The following is a 23602-nucleotide window of genomic DNA, read 5'->3' on the forward strand; positions in this document are numbered from 1 at the left end:
ATGGGAAATCTACAGCAAAGAACTCTTAGACCTAATAGCACCATATAAAACATACAAAAAGAAAAATAGACCACCAAACGAATGGTTTGACTGTGAACTTCTAACCACCAAACAGGAACTAAGAAAATTGGAGAGAATCTGGCAAAAAACAAACAATGACTCAGACAAGACAAACTGGAAACAAAAAATGAAAATATACAAAAATCTGATCAAAGAAAAACGCACTAAGCATTATGCAAATAAAATCGGTACATCAAAAATAAACAGCAAAGAATTATTCAAACTAGTAAAAACTATAACCGATACAACACAAATACTGAAAAAGGATACTGAGCAAACTCCATCAGCACAAACCCTAGCCAATTTCTTTCAAAACAAAATCACCGAATTAAGAGCAACTCTACCCACATCCACATCAAATGCTCTCCAATTCCTGGATCCCCATGACCAAGACACCAGAGTAGACATGTTATGGGACCACCTCGAATACCCAAACTGGCAGCAATTCCTAAATTTATTTAACAAGTACACCAAATCTAACTGCCTACTTGATACATGTCCCTCTAAAATCATGTCAACTGCCCCCCTAGAATTTAAAAAGGATCTTTTTACATGGCTAACATCCGCCCTTGCAAACGGAACACTAAACAAAAAAATGGGACATATACTAATCACTCCAATCCCCAAAGATCAGAAAGCCTCCCCAGCACTGACACCCAATTTCAGACCCATAGCAAGCATTCCCCTCTTCACAAAGATACAGGAAGGATTGGTCAACCTTCAACTAGTCAATTACCTAGACAAATTCAACCTCCTTAACGATCACCAATCAGGATTCAGAAAAGGATACAACACAGAAACTGTCCTAGCCTCCTTGCTGAACCACCTTTATGATCTCTTTAGCAAGGGCAAAAGCGCACTGATCCTACAATTAGATCTCAGCAGCGCGTTCGACCTGGTAGACCACGAAATCATGCTACTGTGCCTTGAAGCAATGGGAATCTCAGGAAAGGCAAAGAAATGGTTCCAAGAGTTCCTAACAAATAGATCCTACCAAGTAATCAGCAATGGAAACTACTCAAAACCATGGAAAAACCCTTCAGGCGTACCTCAAGGTTCCCCCCTATCCCCCACACTTTTCAATATCTATATCGCCTCCTTAGGTCACCTACTACAAAAACTAAATTTAATGTACTACATTTATGCGGATGACATATCCATCCTCATACCCTTAAACGACATCACAAAAGAAATTATAGATAATCTCTCAAACACAATGACCGAAATCGATAAATGGACCACTAATTTCAAACTAAAACTAAACGCAGAAAAAACAAAAGTCTTTCTGGCTAGTCCCAATGACAAAATTACGAGAACATCGATAAAAATAAATAATCACGAATACGCAATTTCCAAAAACATAAAAATACTGGGCATCACTCTTGACACTCACCTAACTATGACCGACCACACAAACTCACTAGTGAAAAAATGCTTTTACACACTATGGAAACTAAGAACCATAAAAAAATACTTTGACCCTTCTTCATTCAGGTTGCTGGTACAGGCACTGATCCTATCCCTCCTTGACTACTGCAACATCATCTACCTAGGCATCCCACAAAAAACAATAATAAAACTGAGACTAATACAAAACACCGCCGTTCGCCTAATTTTTGGACTAAGAAAAAACGATCACATCAGCCCCTACTATAAAAAACTACACTGGCTTCCAATAGAAGCGCGAATTCTATTTAAATTCGCTTGCACCTGTTTCAAACAAGCCTGGGGACTAGCACCTTCATACCTACAAACTCACTTCACCCTATACAACCCCACAAGAACGACCAGAAACAAAAACATCTTTGCATACCCAAAGATTACAGGCTGCAGATACAAATCCTTCTTGGACAGAACCTTCCAGTTCCAAGCGAACAGACAGCAAACCTGGCTGAAAAACCACATAAACGAACCAAACATGACTTATAACACTTTCCGCAAATCGATCAAAACCACCCTATTCGCTAAATTCATTGGCTAAAACGGTCCCCTCCCCACTAAGACCCCTCTCACGGATGTTCTAAATCTTTCAGACACTCATTACCCTTAGATCTCCAATTAATATGTAAGTTACCATTTAGACTATTGTACTGCATCTAGTCCCTTTATTCGGTACTGTATTTAAACTTATTGCATGTTTTGAATTTGGACTCACTCTACTGTATTATACGTGGATTTATTGTATTGTATTAGTATTGTACTGTACTTGTTATTCGCTGAATGTCCAGCCTTCTTACAATGTAAACCGCCTAGAAGTCGCCTGACTATGGCGGTATAGAAAAATAAAGTTATTATTATTATTATTATTATTATGAGGGAGGAAGACTGGCAATGTCCTGGAGAAAGGAGTCAAAAGGGCTGCGTCGACTTAGGTTGAGTAGCCGGTTTGACAGTGGGCTGCTGTTGTTGACGAGCCTGTTGCTGCTGCTGACGCTGTCTGCGAGGTTGAGGAGGATGAGGCTGAGCCGGTCGAGCAGAAAACCTCCTTTGATATGAAGATTGTTGCCTGAATGGACGAGGAGGAGGAGGTTTCTTCTTGTTTTTCAACAAGGTGTCCCACCTAGTTTCATGGGCGGAGAGCTTTTGTGTGGTGGTATCCATGGACTCCCCAAACAGCTCATCCCCTAGGCAAGGCGCATTGGCAAGCCGGTCCTGATAGTTTACGTCCAGTTCTGAGGCCCGCAGCCATGCTAATCTTCTCATTGCTACAGAGATAGCAGTAGCACGAGACGTCAGTTCAAAAGTATCATAAATAGAACGGACCATAAACTTCCTGAGTTGCAAAAGACTAGAGGTACATTGCTGAAAAGCAGGAAGTTTACGGTCCGGAATATACTTTTGGAAAGAGGTTACCTGTTGAACGAGATGTTTCAGGTAAAATGAAAAGTGGAATGCGTAATTACCTGAGCGGTTGGCCAGCATGGCATTTTGGTAAAGACGCTTTCCAAATTTGTCCATGGCCTTTCCTTCCCTGCCAGGAGGGACAGAGGCATACATACTGGCTCCTGCAGATTTCTTTAGGGTTGACTCTACCAACAGAGATTCATGGGGAAGTTGGTGTTTGTCAAATCCAGGTATTGGAATCACTTTATACAGAGATTCCAGTTTTCTTGGGGCTCCTGGGATTGTCAAAGGAGTTTCAAGATTTTTATAAAAAGTTTCCCTCAAGATGTCATGGAGGGGTAACTTTAAAAACTCTTTAGGAGGTTGGTCAAAATCCAAGGCATCCAAAAATGCCTTGGATTTTTTAGAGTCAGACTCTAAAGGAATAGACAGAGTGTCTGACATCTCCTTTAAAAATTTAGTGAAGGAGGAGTGCTCTGGCTTAGCAGTAGTATCCTGCACCGATGGTTCCTCCTCATCAGATGTGTAATCCTCCTCGGTACCGAGGGGATCATCTGAATCGTCCCACAAGTCAGGGTCCCGTACCGATTGTAAATGGCCCTGGGAAAGTGGAGTCGATGTATCAGTATGTTTAGTCTTGCGTACCGATTTACCAGACCGAGTGGATACGGTACCTGGAGAATGTAGAACGGTACGAGGTTCAGAGAACAGTACCGGCTCCGACACCGTAGGAGTAGCACGCCGTTTTGGTTCTGCTGACAGAACCGGCATGGACAAAGATTTTTGTGGTGCCGAAACAGTCGATGACAATAAAAGAGGCTGTTCGACAGACGGCACCGACGGCTCAGTCGGTACCGACACTGGAAGGTTCGGAGACAATAACATAGTAGATGACGGCAGATAAAGACCCGAATGGTCCATCCAGTCTGCCCAACCTGATTCAATTTAAAAAATTTTTTTTTTTTTTTTCTTCTTAGCTATTTCTGGGCGAGAATCCAAAGCTTTACCCGGTACTGTGCTTGGGTTCCAACTGCCGAAATCTCTGTTAAGACTTACTCCAGCCCATCTACACCCTCCCAGCCATTGAAGCCCTCCCCTGCCCATCCTCCTCCAAACGGCCATACACAGACACAGACCGTACAAGTCTGCCCAGTAAATGGCCTAGTTCAATCTTTAATATTATTTTCTGATTCTAAATCTTCTGTGTTCATCCCACGCTTCTTTGAACTCAGTCACAGTTTTACTCTCCACCACCTCTCCCGGGAGCGCATTCCAGGCATCCACCACCCTCTCCGTAAAGTAGAATTTCCTAACATTGCCCCTGAATCTACCACCCCTCAACCTCAAATTATGTCCTCTGGTTTTACCATTTTCCTTTCTCTGGAAAAGATTTTGTTCTACGTTAATACCCTTTAAGTATTTGAACGTCTGAATCATATCTCCCCTGTCTCTCCTTTCCTCTAGGGTATACATATTCAGGGCTTCCAGTCTCTCCTCATATGTCTTCTGGTGCAAGCCTCCTATCATTTTCGTCGCCCTCCTCTGGACCGCCTCAAGTCTTCTTACGTCTTTCGCCAGATACGGTCTCCAAAACTGAACACAATACTCCAAGTGGGGCCTCACCAATGACCTGTACAGGGGCATCAACACCTTCTTTCTTCTACTGACTACGCCTCTCTTTATACAGCCCAGAATCCTTCTGGCAGCAGCCACTGCCTTGTCACACTGTTTTTTCGCCTTTAGATCTTCGGACACTATCACCCCGAGGTCCCTCTCCCCGTCCGTGCATATCAGCTTCTCTCCTCCCAGCATATACGGTTCCTTCCTATTATTAATCCCCAAATGCATTACTCTGCATTTCTTTGCATTGAATTTTAGTTGCCAGGCATTAGACCATTCCTCTAACTTTTGCAGATCCTTTTTCATATTTTCCACTCCCTCTTCGGTGTCTACTCTGTTACAAATCTTGGTATCATCTGCAAAAAGGCACACTTTTCCTTCTAACCCTTCAGCAATGTCACTTACATACATATTGAACAGGATTGGCCCCAGCACCGAACCCTGAGGGACTCCACTAGTCACCTTTCCTTCCTTCGAGCGACTTCCATTAACCACCACCCTCTGGCGTCTGTCCGACAGCCAGTTTCTGACCCAGTTCACCACTTTGGGTCCTAACTTTAGCCCTTCAAGTTTGTTCAACAGCCTCCTATGAGGAACTGTATCAAAGGCTTTGCTGAAATCCAAATAAATTACATCTAGCATATGTCCTCGATCCAGCTCTCTGGTCACCCAATCAAAAAATTCAATCAGGTTCGTTTGGCACGATTTACCTTTTGTAAAGCCATGTTGCCTCGGATCCTGTAACCCATTAGATTCAAGGAAATACACTATCCTTTCTTTCAGCAACACTTCCATTATTTTTCCAACAACTGAAGTGAGGCTCACCGGCCTGTAGTTTCCTGCTTCATCCCTGTGACCACTTTTATGAATAGGGACCACATCCGCTCTCCTCCAATCCCCAGGAATCACTCCCGTCTCCAGAGATTTGTTGAACAAGTCTTTAATAGGACTCGCCAGAACCTCTCTGAGTTCCCTTAGTATCCTGGGATGGATCCCGTCTGGTCCCATCGCTTTGTCCACCTTCAGTTTTTCAAGTTGCTCATAAACACCCTCCTCCGTGAACGGCGCAGAATCTACTCCATTTTCTCGTGTAACTTTGCCGGACAATCTCGGTCCTTCTCCAGGATTTTCTTCTGTGAACACAGAACAGAAGTATTTGTTTAGCACATTTGCTTTCTCCTCATCACTCTCCACATATTTGTTCCCAGCATCTTTTAGCCTAGCAATTCCATTTTTTATCTTCCTCCTTTCACTAATATATCTGAAAAAATTTTTATCTCCCTTTTTTACATTTTTAGCCATTTGTTCTTCCGCCTGTGCCTTCGCCAAACGTATCTCTCTCTTGGCTTCTTTCAGTTTCACCCTGTAGTCCTTTCTGCTCTCCTCTTCTTGGGTTTTTTTATATTTCATGAACGCCAACTCTTTCGCCTTTATTTTCTCAGCCACTAGGTTGGAGAACCATATCGGCTTCCTTTTTCTTTTGTTTTTATTGATTTTCTTCACATAAAGGTCCGTAGCCATTTTTATCGCTCCTTTCAGCTTAGACCACTGTCTTTCCACTTCTCTTATGTCCTCCCATCCTAACAGCTCTTTCTTCAGGTACTTTCCCATTGCATTAAAGTCCGTACGTTTGAAATCTAGGACTTTAAGTATCGTGCGGCCGCTCTCCACTTTAGCCGTTATATCAAACCAAACCGTTTGATGATCGCTACTACCCAGGTGAGCACCCACTCGAACATTAGAGATACTCTCTCCATTTGTGAGGACCAGATCCAATATCGCTTTTTCCCTTGTGGGTTCCGTCACCATTTGTCTGAGCAGAGCCTCTTGAAAGGCATCCACAATCTCCCTACTTCTTTCCGATTCCGCAGACGGAACATTCCAGTCCGCATCCGGCAGGTTGAAATCTCCCAACAGCAGAACCTCCTCTTTCCTTCCAAACTTTTGGATATCCACAATCAGATCCTTATCAATTTGCTGCGATTGAGTCGGAGGTCTGTAGACTACACCCACGTAGATAGAAGTTCCATCTTCTCTTTTCAGAGCAATCCATATCGCTTCTTCCTCTCCCCAGGTCCCTTGCATTTCGGTCGCTTGGATATTGATCTTTACATAGAGAGCTACTCCTCCACCTTTATGACCATCTCTGTCCTTCCTAAAAAGATTATATCCCGGTATGTTTGCATCCCATCCATGTGATTCACTGAACCATGTCTCTGTGATAGCAACAATATCTAGATCTGCCTCTAATATCAGGGCTTGCAGATCATGAACTTTGTTGCTTAGACTGCGAGCATTTGTGGTCATCGCTTTCCAGCTATTTTTCAGCGATAATCTCCTTCTTCGTATGGATTTTTGTGTCGTTTCACTTTCCTTTGCAATACTAAGAAATGAGTTGCTGATATTGCTTATGTTGCAGCCTTTACTACTATCACATCTTTTCTTTTGCCGGGGGTGGTCTTTATAATTGTCCTTCGTACATACACCACCCCCACCTTCTAGTTTAAATGCCTGGAAAAATATTGTCTAAATTTCTCTGCAAGGTTTCTTTTTCCTGCTGTAGTAATATGTAGCCCATCAGTGCAATATAGCTTCTTGTCCTTCCATGTATTTCCCCATCCTCCTATGTACCTGAAGCCTTCTTGATGACACCAGGCTCTGAGCCATCTATTAAAGTCCTCTGTGTTTTTCACTCTTTGCTCTCCTTTTCCATATGCAGGCAGTATTTCAGAAAAAGCTAAAGTCTTTACAAAAGGTTTCACGCCCTCACCAAGCTCCCGAAAAGCTTTCTGTGCTGCAAGTGTGGAGTTGTTGGCCAGGTCATTTGTTCCCAGATGGATAACAACATCAGTGTTAAAATCCTTAGTTTCTTCCTTAACTATAGTCAGTATTTGCCTGGAACTCCTGGTAGCTGAGGATCCTGGAAGACATTTCACTATTTTGGACTCCTCGCCCTGTGTTCCAAGGTTAATGCCTCTGATGATGGAATCCCCCAACAGTAATAGTTTTCTGTTTTTGGCTTTTTTATTTGTACTTAGGGTGCTCTTGTTCTCTTGAGTTTCCTTCATTGGTTCCAGTCCCACCTCCCTTCTGTTTTCCTGAGTATCGCAGTGCACTAGTGGAGCGAAGGAATTCTGTAGAGGTAATATTAGTGAAGGTGGATGTTTCTGTGTTACATGTCGCAGTCTTCCTGAGCCTACTGTGACCCATTTATTCCTGGGCTGTTTTATTCTTTGAGGTAGAGGTGGTAAGTTGGTATGATTTTGTGGAGTGATGGAAGCTGCTTTAATTGTATTCAATTCCTGTTTAAGTTTGCAGAGCTCCTCCTTAATACTGGCAAGTTGAAGACAGATGGGGCAAGCCTTAAGCCTCCAAATAGTATGTCTTGGAATTAAAGCACCACAGTGATTGCATAGAATAAAGGTCATCTTGATTGGTTGTGAAGTCCTGATTATATGGGTCTCTATATATGAATAGTGGTCCCTGGGGTTGGTGGGACTATAAGTAAGACTACTAGTAAGGCAGAAATATAGGCTCTATACCACCTAAAACACAGTATTTTAAACAAAACTGCAGGAAGAAGAAATAAGATTTAACAGAGGAAAGAGAAGGATTTTTTTGTGCTTTTTTATATTTTTTTTTTAGTAAGAAACAGGGAGGAGAAGAGAAATTAAGCAGATATAATGCTGAAAACCAGTGAAAAGAGCAGAATATGAAATGGTAACTTAGCTTTTAGAAGTTCACAGGGCAGCCTTGTTTCAGCAATGTCCCAAAGATAATGCAATTAACCTTAGAAGTAAAACAGAACCCCTCCCTTCTCCACCTAATCAGCAGAAAACAATGGCTGAATACTGGTAAGACAGAAATATAGGCTCTATACCACCTAAAACACAGTATTTTAAACAAAAACGCAGGTTCTATCAGTGCTACCCTAAAACACAGGATTTATAACAGGATTTTCCCTACTTTAGTCCCCCTGAGCCACAGACACCAGAAATATAGGCTCTATACCACCTAAAACACAGTATTTTAAACAAAAACGCAGGTTCTATCAGTGCTACCCTAAAACACAGGATTTATAACAGGATTTTCCCTACTTTAGTCCCCCTGAGCCACAGACACCAGAAATATAGGCTCTATACCACCTAAAACACAGTATTTTAAACAAAACTGCAGGAAGAAGAAATAAGATTTAACAGAGGAAAGAGAAGGATTTTTTTGTGCTTTTTTATATTTTTTTTTAGTAAGAAACAGGGAGGAGAAGAGAAATTAAGCAGATATAATGCTGAAAACCAGTGAAAAGAGCAGAATATGAAATGGTAACTTAGCTTTTAGAAGTTCACAGGGCAGCCTTGTTTCAGCAATGTCCCAAAGATAATGCAATTAACCTTAGAAGTAAAACAGAACCCCTCCCTTCTCCACCTAATCAGCAGAAAACAATGGCTGAATACTGGTAAGACAGAAATATAGGCTCTATACCACCTAAAACACAGTATTTTAAACAAAAATGCAGGTTCTATCAGTGCTACCCTAAAACACAGGATTTATAACAGGATTTTCCCTACTTTAGTCACCCTGAGCCACAGGCACCAGAAATATCAGCTCTATACCACCTAAAACACAGTATTTTAAACAAAAACGCATGTTCTATCAGTGCTACCCTAAAACACAGGATTTATAACAGGATTTTCCCTACTTTAGTCCCCCTGAGCCACAGACACCAGAAATATAGGCTCTATACCACAGTTCTTCAACCGCCGGTCCGCGGACCGGTGCCGGTCCGCAGAAAATTTCTGCCGGTCCGCGCAGGACCGGTGAGATGAACGCCGTTAAATTTTCTGCCCTGGTGGTGTTCGGAAATCTTCTGTTCCTCCAAGCCTCGGGCGATCAAGACAGGCTGCCGACGTCGGGCATTCCCTCTGTGAGTCTCGCCTATGCGGAAACAGGAAGTTGAAACAAAATAGGCGGGACTCAAGAGAGGGAAGGTCCCGACGTGGGTAGCCTGTCTTGATCGCTGCCCCGGCCGAGTCGCCGAAGAGGGCCGCGGGGAAAGTGCAGGCAGAGTGGAGATGGTCAGCGTGCGCGGGGAGGTCAGCGTTTCGATTGGGGCCATCAGCAGCGTTTATGCTGAGAGTCTGCCCACGTGCAGGATGCGGCGGGTAGGGGCCTCCGGCTTGTCTTGGGCTTCAGGGCCTGCGGTGCAAAGCTGTTTTTTTTGGGGGGGAGGGGGTCGCGAATGTGCAGGGAGCCTTCAACAGTGGCTGTCTCCTCTCCTAGCAGCTCTGTACTTCCAGGGCAGTGATTCACTTTGGCAACTTCCCCTTTCCTCAGAGGCGGCAACGGACCCAAGGCTGCCTAAGGAAATCACTGCTGCAGGCAAGTACTGAGAGCTGCTGGAAGGAGAGGAAGCCACTGTTGGAGGCTGGGAAGCTGATGGATAAAAGGAGAGCTGCTACTGCACCTGGAGGGAGGTAGAAAGAGAGATGCTGCTGGGAGGGGAAGAGAGAAAGGGATGGGAAGAGAGCTACTGTTGGATAGGGGGGAGGAGGGAAGGGAGAAGGAAAAAAAAAAGGAAGGAAACAGCTGGCAGGGAGATTAGAGGAGGGAAAGGGGAGAGACAGGAATGAGAAAGTAGAGAGAGATTGATGCTGGAAAGGGGGTCAGCAGAGAAATGAGAGAGGGATAAAGATGCTAGATCTGGTGTAGGAGAGATAAAAATGAAGAAAGCAGTGAAGCTGGAATGAATGATGTAAAAAGGAGAGAGGAGGCACAGGCTGAATGGAAGGAGGAGAGGCCAGACAGTGGATGGAACGGGCAGACGCTGGAAGGAAGAGTGGAAAGAAGATGAAAGCAGAGACCACGAAAGGTAGAAAAAAAAATCATTTTATTTCTATTTTGTCATTACAATATATCAGATTTGAAATATATATCCTGCTAGAGACATAACTGGGGACTGAAAAGCCTAACACTATTCCTATCATGTGTGATTGCAGTATTCTGTTAGCATGATATTTCTGTGTAGCATTCTTTAATAATTTGGCTTGTTCAGTTTTCTTGATAGAGGGGATATATGTGAAGGGGAGGGGAGACAGGGGTTTTGTTGGTCCTTGCTCTGAATATTTATATTTATAAAATGACAATTGTACAGAATATTGTTTCTTTTTATACTTTAATAAAATACGTTCAATATAAAATCATAACTGAGGCTTGTGCAGATGGGATCAGATGGTTTGTGGGGACCGAGCTTGCGGAGACGGGGCGAAAATGTGTTTTTTATTTCGGTCTTAGTAGTTTGCCGGTCCACAAAATAATTATTTTATTTCTGCCGGTCCACGGGTGTAAAAAGGTTGAAGAACACTGCTCTATACCACCTAAAACACAGTATTTTAAACAAAACTGCAGGAAGAAGAAATAAGATTTAACAGAGGAAAGAGAAGGATTTTTTTGTGCTTTTTTATATTTTTTTTTTTTAGTAAGAAACAGGGAGGAGAAGAGAAATTAAGCAGATATAATGCTGAAAATCAGTGAAAAGAGCAGAATATGAAATGGTAACTTAGCTTTTAGAAGTTCACAGGGCAGCCTTGTTTCAGCAATGTCCCAAAGATAGAGCCGGGAGCAACTGTTGGAGTTGCTGCTTAAGCTGGACCTGGAGGATAGAGGCAATGCGCTCATCCAACGTTGGTCCCGATGGCACCGGTACCGGTTTTTTCTTGCTCGGTACCTTCGGTGCCGCTCGACGCTCGGGAGAAGTCGATGCCGATGACGAGGCAGAGACTTCAATGGGAGCGGAGCGTTTACGGGGCCGGCGCTCAGTCTGAAGGACTTGGCTCACTGCATGCTCGACTGGCGGGCCTAGAACAGTAGGGGAAGGCTTCTTAGCCGGCTTACCTACAGGAGTCGACACCGACGATGGATCTGGCGGTGCCGAGGTAGTCGGAGTCGATTTGGAGGAAGTCGTCGACGTCGATACCGGTGCAACTTCCATAGCGGTACCGAAAAGGATCCGCTGCTGAATTTGTCGATTTTTTAAAGTTCTTTTTTGTAAAGAACTACAGCGGGTGCAGGTTTCAGCCCTATGGTCCAGACCCAGACACTGGAGGCACCACTTGTGTGGGTCGGAGAGGGAGATAGGACGTGCACACCGCTGACACTTTTTGAAACCCGGTGACGGGGGCATGAAGGGAAATACTGCTGTAGCAAAATCGAAGCCCGAGGCTTCGATGGTGCCAACAGGCCCCGCCGGGTCAGATTCGACAAAAAAAATGAAAAATAAAAAGATTTTTTTTTTTTTACACAAAAGGTAAATAAGAAGGAAGAAATAAAATTATGAAGAAAAAAATACGCGCGAGCGGGAAGGCAAGTGAAATAGAAAAAAACTTCCAACAGCCGTTGGAAACACGCGTCTTCTTAGCTCCGTGGAATTAAGAAAACTGGGGACCGCGCGCCTCTGTCGGGCGGGAAGGCACTCGCGCACGCGCGGTGCGGCCTAGCTAGAACTTTCTAAAGTTCTTAGAGTGCAATCACTCTAAAATTGTCCGTACCGGGGCTCCGTCGATGCCGTCACCCATCAGTCAAGAATATGCTGCCTGCTTGTCCTGGGATAATACAATCAATCAGTGAATAGTGCAAGTCTCTTAATTAATCTTTGTCATTGATATGCTGATCTTATAAAAACTGCATTACTGTTTACACTTTTAAAGTGCTTCAAAAAGGATGGAATTTCTTCTTTCACATTTCAAATATGAATTTTAAAAGTACCTAGAAACTCATAGAGGAGTTTCATTCTCCCAATTTTTCTGACATTTTGAGGATGAATAATGGAAAAACTTTATAACAATTGTCATATAAGCCACAATCAATACAATATTCTAATATCTTCTGTTTTATATCATTGCTACATCTGAATGTGGTGATTGAATCAGCCTGAAAGAGGCTAAGTTCAGAACTCATGCCTCAGAGCTCCCTAGACATGACACTTACATCCTGTGATCCTGCATAGCTTTTTACCAGGTTGACATGATATAGTGATTGCTGTCCTGGAAGAGACCCAGGTATTCACCAGACATCCTCCTTAAGAGAAACAATAGAATTCCATCTAGAGCCTGAGTGAATTTTGGTTTTAGTTATGGTGCCAAAACTGGTCCAAAATCCATTTTCTGCCTGATTTTTGGTTTTGGCCAAAGGTTATTTTAATTTCACTGTGCAACAGAGGTTTTGGGGCATGAATTGTAGTGTGTGTTCTATAGTAATTTGCGGTCGCTGACCAAAACTGACCTTAATTTTTTTGTATAACCCTCTGATTTTTGGCAAAAGAACATTATAATGCAAAAATTAACATTTTTGCTATATTTTCTAATGTTTGAAGTAAATGTTATAACAATTTCTGAAATAGTAAAACAATTTGCCTCAAATTAGATTTTTAAGCTAAAGTGAGAAAAGTGCATGGATAGCATTGAAGAATGTAATCGAGAATTTTCTGGGGAATAGGAAGGCACCGGACTATGTCCAAATGGTGGAGATGATGCTTAGAGCATTCTGTGATCTTAAATGCAACATGTCACTAAAAATTCATTTTCTCCACTCGCATCTAGATTTTTCCCTGATAATCTTGGTAGTGTTAGGCATGAACATGGGGAAAGGTTTCACCAGGACATTGCTACAATGGAGAACCGATATCAGGGCAGATGGAATTCATCAATGCTGGATGCCTATTGTTGGACATTAATTAGAGATGCTCCTAATCTCGTTTATAAATGCACTTCAACAGCAAAATGATTCTAGAAAATAATATTTATAAGAGCTCTTAAATCGGCGCAATGCATTACATTATGACTTCTCATGCTATAAATATTTGCGATTTGCTCAAAAACTATACGTGATAGGAGAAAACGGAGGCTATTTTCATACACAGGAGGTCAAATTCTATAAAGTAAACCTCATTTTCTTCTTGCCCCAGAAAAAAAGTTTAAATTTGTTGTGCAGTGTTTTTTGCCATTTTACAGTTTCAGCCGAAAGAAACCATATGTTTCCAGTAGAAGCTGAAATTTGTGCTTTGTCCTGCTGAAGATGGTACCCCCGAACTGCCTACCCACCCCCACGAATACGGGCAGGAGGGATCCCAGGCCCTCCTGCCCACGGGGCACCCCTGTGACCCTCGAACGCCCCCTAACTTTCTTGAATGTTGGCCGGCAGGCCTGCGTGCCTAAGGCCCCGCGGCCAACCGGAATTGGCCCAGTTGCCTTAGGCTCCTCCTGTGGGCGAGGCCTTAGGCACATGGGATGGGTTGGCCCTATGTGCCTAAGGCCCCGCCCACAGGAGGGGGCCCTTCCAGCCAATGTTCAGGACTTGGGACCCTTCCAGCCAATGTTCAGGTAAATTAGGGGGGTCACGGGGTGTCGGGGTGCGCCATGGGCAGGAGGGCCTGGGATCCCTGCTGCCTGTATTCGTGGGGGAGGCAATTTTGTGGTGCTGTCTTTTGGCAGGAGAGCTTGGGATCCTTCCTGCCGGTTCGGGGTTTTGTCAGGCGGGGGGATCGCAATCATTGCAGGGGGGGAGGCCTGTTACAAGATTCTGTAACTGGCGTTGTTTTTTGACAGACGCCAGTTACAGAATCCTGCTATTAAGCGAAGGACTGACCCCTCCTTTGCCTAAGAGGTCTAGGTTTGGGCGTTTGGGACTTGACCAATTTTTGGTTGGGAATGTTGTGTAGGGATAGACATAGTGGCAGTCTTGACCAGTAGATTGCTGAATGTGCAGGTAGGCCATTCTCAAAAAAGCCTCCTCAATTTGGATGTTTTTTTTGAGAATGGATATTTCCCTGCTATCAACTTCAGCGTCTACTGACTTAGGCCAAAAGGGGAATTAGACGGGTTTTTTTATTAAGTCCCTCCACGTCTACAGGCTAAGAAATACCTTTTTCTTTGTTGTGACACTTGTGAAATATCTGGAAAAATATGTATCATTGAGCCTAAAAATTGAATATTCATATGTCTGAATAAATTCTGAGGATCAAGTCTCTTTAAAACTCCAGGGCAAAAGTCACAAGGGGTTGTCCTTTCAACAATCACTTTGAGAGAATTTTCCAAAAAATTTGTCAAATCAGTTTCACCTCCAGCATGTGTATCGCTGAAAAAACGGGCGAACAAAAATGGCATGTCTGAAGCCCTAAATAATCGCACAAAGGTTGAGGAGATAGTAGATGCTTAAGAATTATGCATTTTTGATCAAGATTGTAAATTACTACTTATCACATAATATGAGTGAAGCCTATATTAGGGAGAATTACTCAATATCAATGCATTTAATGATAAGAAAAATATTTGTATTTGAAAGAAAGAAAAAATACAGAGAAATCCATATTGGCCAAGGGAGAAAATTAATGATGAAAAATCTCAGAGAAATCATGTTTTTTAGTTTCAGTAAATTACTGCAGATTTTAAGGTTCTATGCTTGCTTCCTTGCAGCCCTACAAGTGAAAATGTTGTGGCACATTTGCATATTTAAATGAATTTTTACTGTATATTAATGATTAAATAAAAGTACATTACATTTCCAAATACCTAAGAAAATAAGTACATAATTCTAAATTCACAAGAAGAATCTAGGAGGATGCAAAGAAATAACTGTCTTAGCATGAACATTACACACAAAGCAAAAAATAAATCTGCAACTGACAGGAAGGCACATACCCCACACCTTTTCAGACTTGAAGTACCTATGAAAAATGTTTAACAGAGTTTGTAGAAAATAGACATTATTTAACTTTATTAAACATTTGCAGTGACAGTAGGACTCTTTCTCTGAATACAGTTTTCATTGGATAGCTGTTTGATTCTCCAAAATTTTATGTTCCCGCTCTTACACTGTTAACATGAACAGCACCTCATCATCCCCTTGGAAACCGACATGTGGTATCCTGCAGAGTTCACCTCTATCTCCAATTCTTTTCAACATCTATATGTCTTCCTTGAAACACTTTACACTTATGCTGATGACATCCTTGTCCTCCTCGAGACCGACTCGAACCTCTCCAACCTCTCTGAGAACATATCCTCATGTATAAGGAACCTACAATCCTGGGCCCTCACAGTACGAATGAAACTGAACGAGTCCAAAACAAAACTACTTTGGCTCGGCCCAAAATTGGACCAATTACCCTCCTCCATCCCACTGTCCTCCGGCTCCACATTACAGCTTGAGTTCTCAAGCAAAGTTCTGGGCATCACCATAGACTCTTCACTATCCTTTAGTGACCATCTCAATTCCCTGATAAAAAAAATGCTTTTTTAGCCTTCAAATGCTGAGGAAAGTGAGATCCTGCTTTCATCAAAAAACACTTTGCCGTCCTTGTACAATCCATCATCCTCTCCAGATTGGACTACTGCAACTCTATCTACCTAAGCCTAACTAAGAAAAAGCCTTCAGCAGATTCAGAATGCTGCGGCTAAGCTTATTTTCGCAAAAAGTAAATTCGACCATGTCTCACCACTCCTGTCCAAGCTTCACTGGCTCCCGGTAATCTCCAGGGTTCACTTCAAATGTGCCTGCCTAACTTTCAAGATCCTTCATGGCATCCTTCCTCCCGTTTTCCCATTATCTTGGAATTCCTCAACTCCTAATTCCACCAGATTCTCCCAAATATTAAAACTATCCTTCCCCTCTATAAGGTATACCCCATGCAGGAAAACTAGGGATATCCCTCCCCTTTAGAATCACTGAGCTCTGGAACAACCTCACATCCCTACTCCGAAACTCAAGCTCCCTCCAACTTTTCCGTAAACAACTGAAAAATTGGCTATTCTCAAAAATGTAACACTTCCTCCTTCTCCGGCATCTTACACCCAGCTAACCTTCTTTACACTTTAATCCTTTAACCCTCCATTGGAGTTCCTTTCCATCACTTCTGTAAACCGTGCCGAGCTCTACAATTGCGGAAATGGTGCGGTATATAAACCTAAGGTTTAGTTTAGTTTATCAGCTTTTAGAAACATCATAGAGTTTGAGCCAATTTCCAACAGATTGTGACCCCTGATGCAGCCTGCTCTGGCAAAACATGGACACATCAGATTCTACTTGTGTTAAGGTTGGTCCCTTGTCAGTAAAAGTTATGTTTCTATGAGTATTTTGGACTCAAAGTCTGGTGCTAGTTTCCGGTTTTTCTGCGCTGAAACTACTTAATTTTGTGTCTTGTCTTAAACCTTGAAAGCCACCAATGAAATAAATCAAGACCAAACTAAGCCATAATTACAGCCTGTGTAACATCGTCCCTTCTGACCCCATCCCACCCAAACAGAGAAGGGGATGGGGTATCCTTGCCTCTTAAAGAGAGACATCACACTCTTGCAGACACAACCCAGATTAACATTAATAGCTATTTCACAATACTACAATAATTTGTTTCTTATTGAATTTAGTGTCCCATACTTGGAAATAATTCCTAAAGGCCCCCTTTTATGATGCCGCGTTAGGCTTTATTGCTGGCCCCGGCTTCATAAAGGGGGGGGGGGGTCAAATTAGGCATGACTGTCTTAAAAACATTAGAAAACAATGATATCATTGCAGCAGTTTTAAGAGACTGCCCTCTCATTCACATTGTTAAAAGTTTGTGTAATTGCCTACATATCTTGGGAAGTGGGAAGATTCACCATTCTGCTCATAAAGGGGACATAAGAGAAAAGTGGAGTTAAAAAAAAATGAGAGAGATAATTCTTTGGTGACGGATTAAAAATTGATTTTAGCAAGTACAGAGTTTGATACCAGAACAAGATGATTACATCAGCATGTAGTCGGATACGGAGTCCTAGTTATTACTCTGGTGGCCTTGGTGATTTCAGCTGTACCATACAAAATGATATAGGAGGAGGATAATAAATTGCTTTAAATGTAATAATATATTGCACTAGGAGAAAAGAAACACTTCTTAACAGGAGTTGCTTTTATTATCCAAACCATTTAACGTGAAATGTAATTCAGTATATTTTTCCCTGTAAAATTGCATCTCACTCTGCATAGGAAGAATTATTATCTGATTCTAAGTACACTATCAGGTTAGAGCAGCTATTGGATTGACCTTCATGGTACTTGAAAAAATTTCTTCTGAAATTAAAGAGATGTATCATATGTTACAATATACAGTATATGTTTCAATTCTGATTGGGTATTCTTTATAGACAAATGATCAGCTCTGTAGCAGTTTCTTCCTACCATACATAATATAAAATTTCCAGGTAATTATCAAAATACACTGGGTTGATTCTAAACATTTGCTGCATCACAAACAACTCTCTGTTTGTATTATGCTGCACCAGTATGTTTTGAGAAAATGTTTAAGAGACAGTATATCGTCCAGAGAGAGCTTTGAAGTTGCTGATGAATAGTGAGTCAAAAGCATATTATGCAGATACTAGAGCCTCTATGCTATCTATAGCTGGGGTGAAACTATGGCATGCCTTCTCAGGTCAATTACATCTTTGCGCAGCGCATGCTAGCTTTAAAAAGCTCTTGAAAACAGTTATTTATTGATACATTTATGTAAAAAGACTGTCAGTTCGATAGAAGTATAGATGTGGGCATCTCTCCTGCTGCTGGGGGTTGGGGAGTGCATTGCTTGGCAGGAGAAAGTGGGCATCTCTCCCGCTGCCGGGTGGGATGTTGTTGCTTGGCGGCAGGAGGGAGGGTTTGCGCAACTGCAGTGGCTCTTTTTTTTTTGTCTTTTATATTTTGTATGATTTTTGGAAACTGCCTAGGTTTAGGCGATGTATAAATTTTTAAATAAATAAAAATAAAAACCAGCATCTGAAAATAAAAATTTATAAACCTCAAGGAAGCAAGGTTACTATGCGGACATCAAAACAATGACATTCTGCATAGCTGGTGTTAAGATGGAGAGGGGAGATATGTGTGTGGCGCAATGGTTAAAACTACAGCCTCAGCACCCTGGGGTTGTGGGGTCAAACCCACACTGCTCCTTGTGACCCTGGGCAAGTCACTTAATCCCCCCATTGCCCTAGGTAGACAGTGAAAAATGCTTGAGTACCTGAATAAATTCATGTAAACTGTTCTGGGCTACCTCGGGAGAACGGTATAGAAAAATGAATAAATTCTTATGTTTTCAGATAGACTCCATGGGTCACCAGGCCGCAATGTGGTATAAATTAATATCTGGATTTGTACATAAAAAGAAAAAAAATGGTCTTAGAGATATTTGGAGCATTGAGATTAAGCATCAGATTAATCATGCATCTCAATGGCCACGACTTTGGTCTTGGAGGTTAAAATGCACATTGTCAGCTTCTATGAGACAAACTTGGTTTTTTATTTTACATAGAGCTTTATGGACCCCCACACGTTTACATAGAATTGATAGCTCTAAATCTAATAGATGCTGGCATTGTTATCTTGAAGCAGGGACATTAGATCATCTTTTATTCTATTGTCCATTCATATTAATATTTTGGAAATCAATTTGGCCTCAAATTAATAGGATGTTAGAAAATCCGGTAGCCTTGACATATGATACGATTCTGTTTGGTACTGCAATGAGAGCTCGAAGTCAAATTTCATCAAATAACAATAAACTTTTATTTATATTGACTGGAGTAGCAGTACCGCAAATTACACATAATTGGAAAAATTATGACAGATTAAACTATAATTTTTGGTGGAACTCAGTTTGCCATATATATAAGATGGAGCGTATATTTGCAACACAAAAAGGATATATGGATAAGTTCAAGAAAATTTGGGAACCATTAACAGATTTTTGCAATGACTGATTTTAATTTTTTCCCATAATAAGATAATGGTTAAAGAAGGGAGGGAGGGAAGGGGTAAAGAATTTATTCTCTTTATTATACATTATAAAAAATATATCATAATGAATGAATGATAGTCCTATGAGAAATTAATGTGATAAAGGGAGAGAAAAGGGTTCATAATTAAATAATAATTGATAAAATCATTACAATATATATGTTATATAAATTCATAAGAAAAATAATATAAAATATGGTTTATATAAAATACATTATAGAGATATCAAGTGTATTGTTAAGATAAATGTATGGAAAATTTATAACACCTGTTGATATGTGAAAAAATCAATAAAAAACTTTAAAAAAAAAAAAAAAAAAAAGAAAAATGAATAAAAAAATACATAATGTAAATGTGCATGAGTTGAGTCTCTTTCATTTGATAGGAAACTCTGCAATGAGAGGGCATAGGATGAAGATAAGAGGTGATAGGCTCCGGTGTAATCTAAGGAAATACTTTTTTACAGAAAGGGTGGTAGATGCATGGAACAGTCTCCCAGAAGAGGTGGTGGAGACAAGAGACTATCTGAATTCAAAAAGGGCCTGGAATAGGCACTTGGGATCTCTCGGAGAGAGAAAGAGATGATGGTTACTGCGGATGGGCAGACTAGATAGGCCATTTGACCTTTATCTGCCATCATGTTTCTATGAATGCTTTGGTGGGTCAGGTGTGACAATGTATTGACCGGGTTCAATTCAAGAAATAACTAAAAACTCCATTGTTAGGACTTAACAGTCCTTTGGAAAAGAAAATCTAGTTCTCCCCTGTTGATTTTAATATTTTAGTTTGTCATAATTATATTTGTTTTAACTCATTTAGTTCTTAAGCAGCATAGAAAAATTGTAAATAAATGTATCTTTTATTGCTCTGCAGGTCTTTTTTTGGTTCAACAGCACCATTGTAAGAAAAAAGAACAGCTTGCCATTTCTTATTTCAACAGTGGGATTTTTTTTTCTAACTGAGAAATTTTCACTGGTGCCTGCCTACACTATATTGATCTTTTAGGGACAGATTATCAAAATGGCACACCAAGGTCTTTTCTGAATTTTCTAGCACATGCAAATGTAGTACAATGAGGTCATTAATATTAAAATGAGCACTTCGAGCAATTCTCTATAATCGCTGAGTGATTCTCTAACCTCGTCGTGCCACATTTGTGGCCAAAATTTGCTAACAGGTTTGAGCTGTCATTGTCTTACTTTCTGATCAGTGCCTGAGCGTTGATTGTCTCAGGCACTGACAGGAAGGTAAGGTTTTTTTAAAACCCCAAATTGAAGATCGGCAGGAGCGATGCCCACTCCCTCCTGCCACCAATCAACACCCCTCCCCCAACCGACAAGCCCCAGCAGCGAGACAGTTGCCCACTCCTTCTGCCATGCAATACCTCCGAGCCTCCAATGACCCCCTTACAATGGCTGGCCAGAGGGATGCCCACTCCCTCCGGCCAACAGACCCGCCTCTTCAAAATGGCAGGCCCCCTACCCAGTGCATCCTGGGATGCACCGGGAAGAAGCCTAAGGCTCTGATTAACCCAGATGCCTAAGACCCTTCTCGGAGTATCCCAGGATGCACTGGGGAGGGGAAGGCCTGCCACTTTAAAGAGGCAGGCTTGCTGGCCAAAGGAAGTAGGCATTCCTCCAGCCAGCCATCATAAGTGAGGTAAAGGGGAGGGGGTCATTAGAAGCACAGTGGGGTTGCATGGTGGCAGGAGGGAGGGTTTGCTCAACTTTCATGGCTTTTTGTTTTTTTTGCATTTATTCTGCACCTGTGCCCATCGCAATTACCACTATCTCTTAGCCAGGTTTCACCCTGTGTCCCCACTGTTTCCAATCTAGATGCATAATCCACAATGTTGTTTTCCCAAGTCTTTCAATTTTTCTTTTGTAATAACAGATTCAGATAATATTCAGTGAAAAGATACTTGCTCTAGTTGAGTTCCCAGAGATCTACAAAGCTGAAATAGGCTGCAAGTTAAACACAGCTGGCCTCTGACTTGGAGTCATTTGTGAATCAAATTTCTCAGTACTCACAGTATCCGAAATTAAGGGAATTAGTCAGGTCCTGCCTTCCTTCTTCCAACTGTATTAATCTACTAACAGCCAAATCCAACAATGTTCACAATTGTACTGTTACCGCCACGGGCTTTCCCTTCACCTCATGACTCTGAAACAAAAAACCTCACTCCCATTTCCTGGTGTTGAAAATGACGCGATGCAAAGCTGCGGCTGACTTTGCCTGTTTAGAGAGAGACTGACCGCCTTGATTGAGGCCTGGAGATCCTCCGCTTGATTCCCTGCCTCCTGCCGAGGACATTTCCTCCAGAAGCCCAGGTCCACGCTCCACAAAACGATCCATCGGGCCAGGTAACATAGCTACAGACCCGGGTTCAGAGGGAAAGACCCGGGTCTTTGATTTTCTTTTAACCATCAAACTCCTAAGACATGATGGCATTGTAGAAACATCAGGCTGTCATTTTGTCCAAGCTCCTCCCTCCAGCTTTTCATCCATTGATTTTTAACACAAATTTTTGATAATCTAGCCCTTAGTACATTAGTCTTTTTTCTCTCACTTTAACAACTAAAATTCACTAAACAGTACTTTGTCAAATGCTTTTGAAAATCCAAATACACAATATCAATCAGCTCATCTTTATCCACATGCTTTTTCACCCCTTCAAAGAAATGTAGTAGATTGGTAAAGCAAGATTTCCCTTAACTAAATTCATGCTTGTGTATATGTTCTGTCATTTTGTTCTTTATAGTCTCTTACCATTTTGCCAAGCCCCAACATTAGACTCACCAGTCTATAATTTCCTAGATCACATCTGGAACCCTTTTATTCATATTTTGTTTATTTAGAAGTTTATATACAAGATAAAAGATACAACACTGAAAACAGATACAACCTTAAACAAAACTCAGGATAAGAGAGTCTACCGCATGATTTCTTCACGGAGACTGAATGAACCCAACAAAAACAGATCAATATCCACACACACACACACACCCCCTGCCAGGCACTCCAGTGTCAAAAATTCAGGCTCCATGGGACAAGCTATCCCAAACAGGAGCCCAAATAGCCCAGAATTTTCTCCAACAGCCAGGGCCACAATTCTTAACATCCAAATATTCATACTTTAACAAGGTAAATAGTTCATTTTTCCACATAGTAATGGTAGGTTCATCTGCCTGCCACCATAAAGTATGCATTTCCTAGTCAACAAAGAAGCTTTTTGCAGCAACAAAGAATTACTGGAACCCTTTTTAAAACTCAGCATCACATTGGCCACCATCCAGTCTTCTGGTACTATGCTGGATTTTTAAAGAAAAATTGCTAATAGCTCTGCAAGTTAATTTTTCTATTCTATAAGCATTCTGGGATGTATACCATCCAGTCCAGGTGATTTGCTACAAAGTTTGGTTTCCTCTGGTTCATCAGTGAAGACCAAAGCAAAGAATTAATTTAATCTCTCCACTATAGCCTGGTCTTCCTGTGAGCCCTTTTACTTCTCAGTCATCTAGCAGTCCATCTTGCTTTTAATATACGTAAAAAAAAGATTTTGCTGTGGTTTTGCTTCAAACGCAATCTTCTTTTCAAGGTCTCTTTGCCTTCCTTATTAGCACCTTGCCATTCCATGTACTGTTTACAATTATTTTCAGTCAGATCCTTTTTTTGAAGAATTCTTTTAGCTCTAATAGCTTCCTTCAACTCACTCGTTAACCACTCTGGCTGCTGTTTGATCTGCCTTCCTCCTTGGCATGTACTGTACTCTAAGAATATTTGTTTAAAGTGGAGGGATGAACTAATTTTACAAATAGTTCTCCCACCTCTCTCTTTCTTTCCCTTATCAAACCTATTGGTAGTCCTGTATATTGTATTAATGTGTCACTTACTCTATGAGCAAAGCAAAAAGGAATGTAGGGGATGGCCAATGCAATTCCAACTCAAGGCTAAAAGAACTTTTATTAGTCAATCACCTCCCCTTTCTTTTTTTGCTTTATGTATCGATTCGAGGGGTTTCTTCTTGTTTTATCTAGTCTGTAAGACCAGAACAAGGAGCTTATTTACTAAGAAACTACTGTGAAAGTTGCCCCATGCTAATAGCATGCCCTAATGTCCATGTCTATTTGCTAATGCAGAATGGGGCAGAAAAGAGATGACAAATGGGCACATACTGCATTTCTTAATTAATATACAGTAACAGTAGGGCAGATAATGCCAGTTGAACAGGTGTAGAGAACTATATCAAGTTATCTGCAATGCAATT

At 41.5% G+C, this 23602-nt stretch overlaps 1 protein-coding gene across 3 annotated transcripts in view; it reads left to right on the forward strand.

The window, feature by feature from the left end:
* Positions 1 to 23602, forward strand: part of ITGB3BP (integrin subunit beta 3 binding protein) — a 93990-nt gene that overhangs the window by 58590 nt on the left and 11798 nt on the right. The window contains exon 9 of one of the 3 annotated variants that reach the window (XM_033917225.1): positions 13116 to 13134. The exons of the other annotated variants lie outside the window; for them this stretch is intronic. The gene's annotated coding sequence lies outside the window, so the exon portion shown is untranslated. Of the gene's footprint in view, positions 1 to 13115; positions 13135 to 23602 lie in introns of those variants that run through there. 3 annotated transcript variants of the gene reach the window in all.

The sequence above is a fragment of the Geotrypetes seraphini genome, chromosome 12 (assembly GCF_902459505.1).
Source record: "Geotrypetes seraphini chromosome 12, aGeoSer1.1, whole genome shotgun sequence".
Classification (NCBI taxonomy): Eukaryota; Metazoa; Chordata; class Amphibia; order Gymnophiona; family Dermophiidae; genus Geotrypetes; species Geotrypetes seraphini.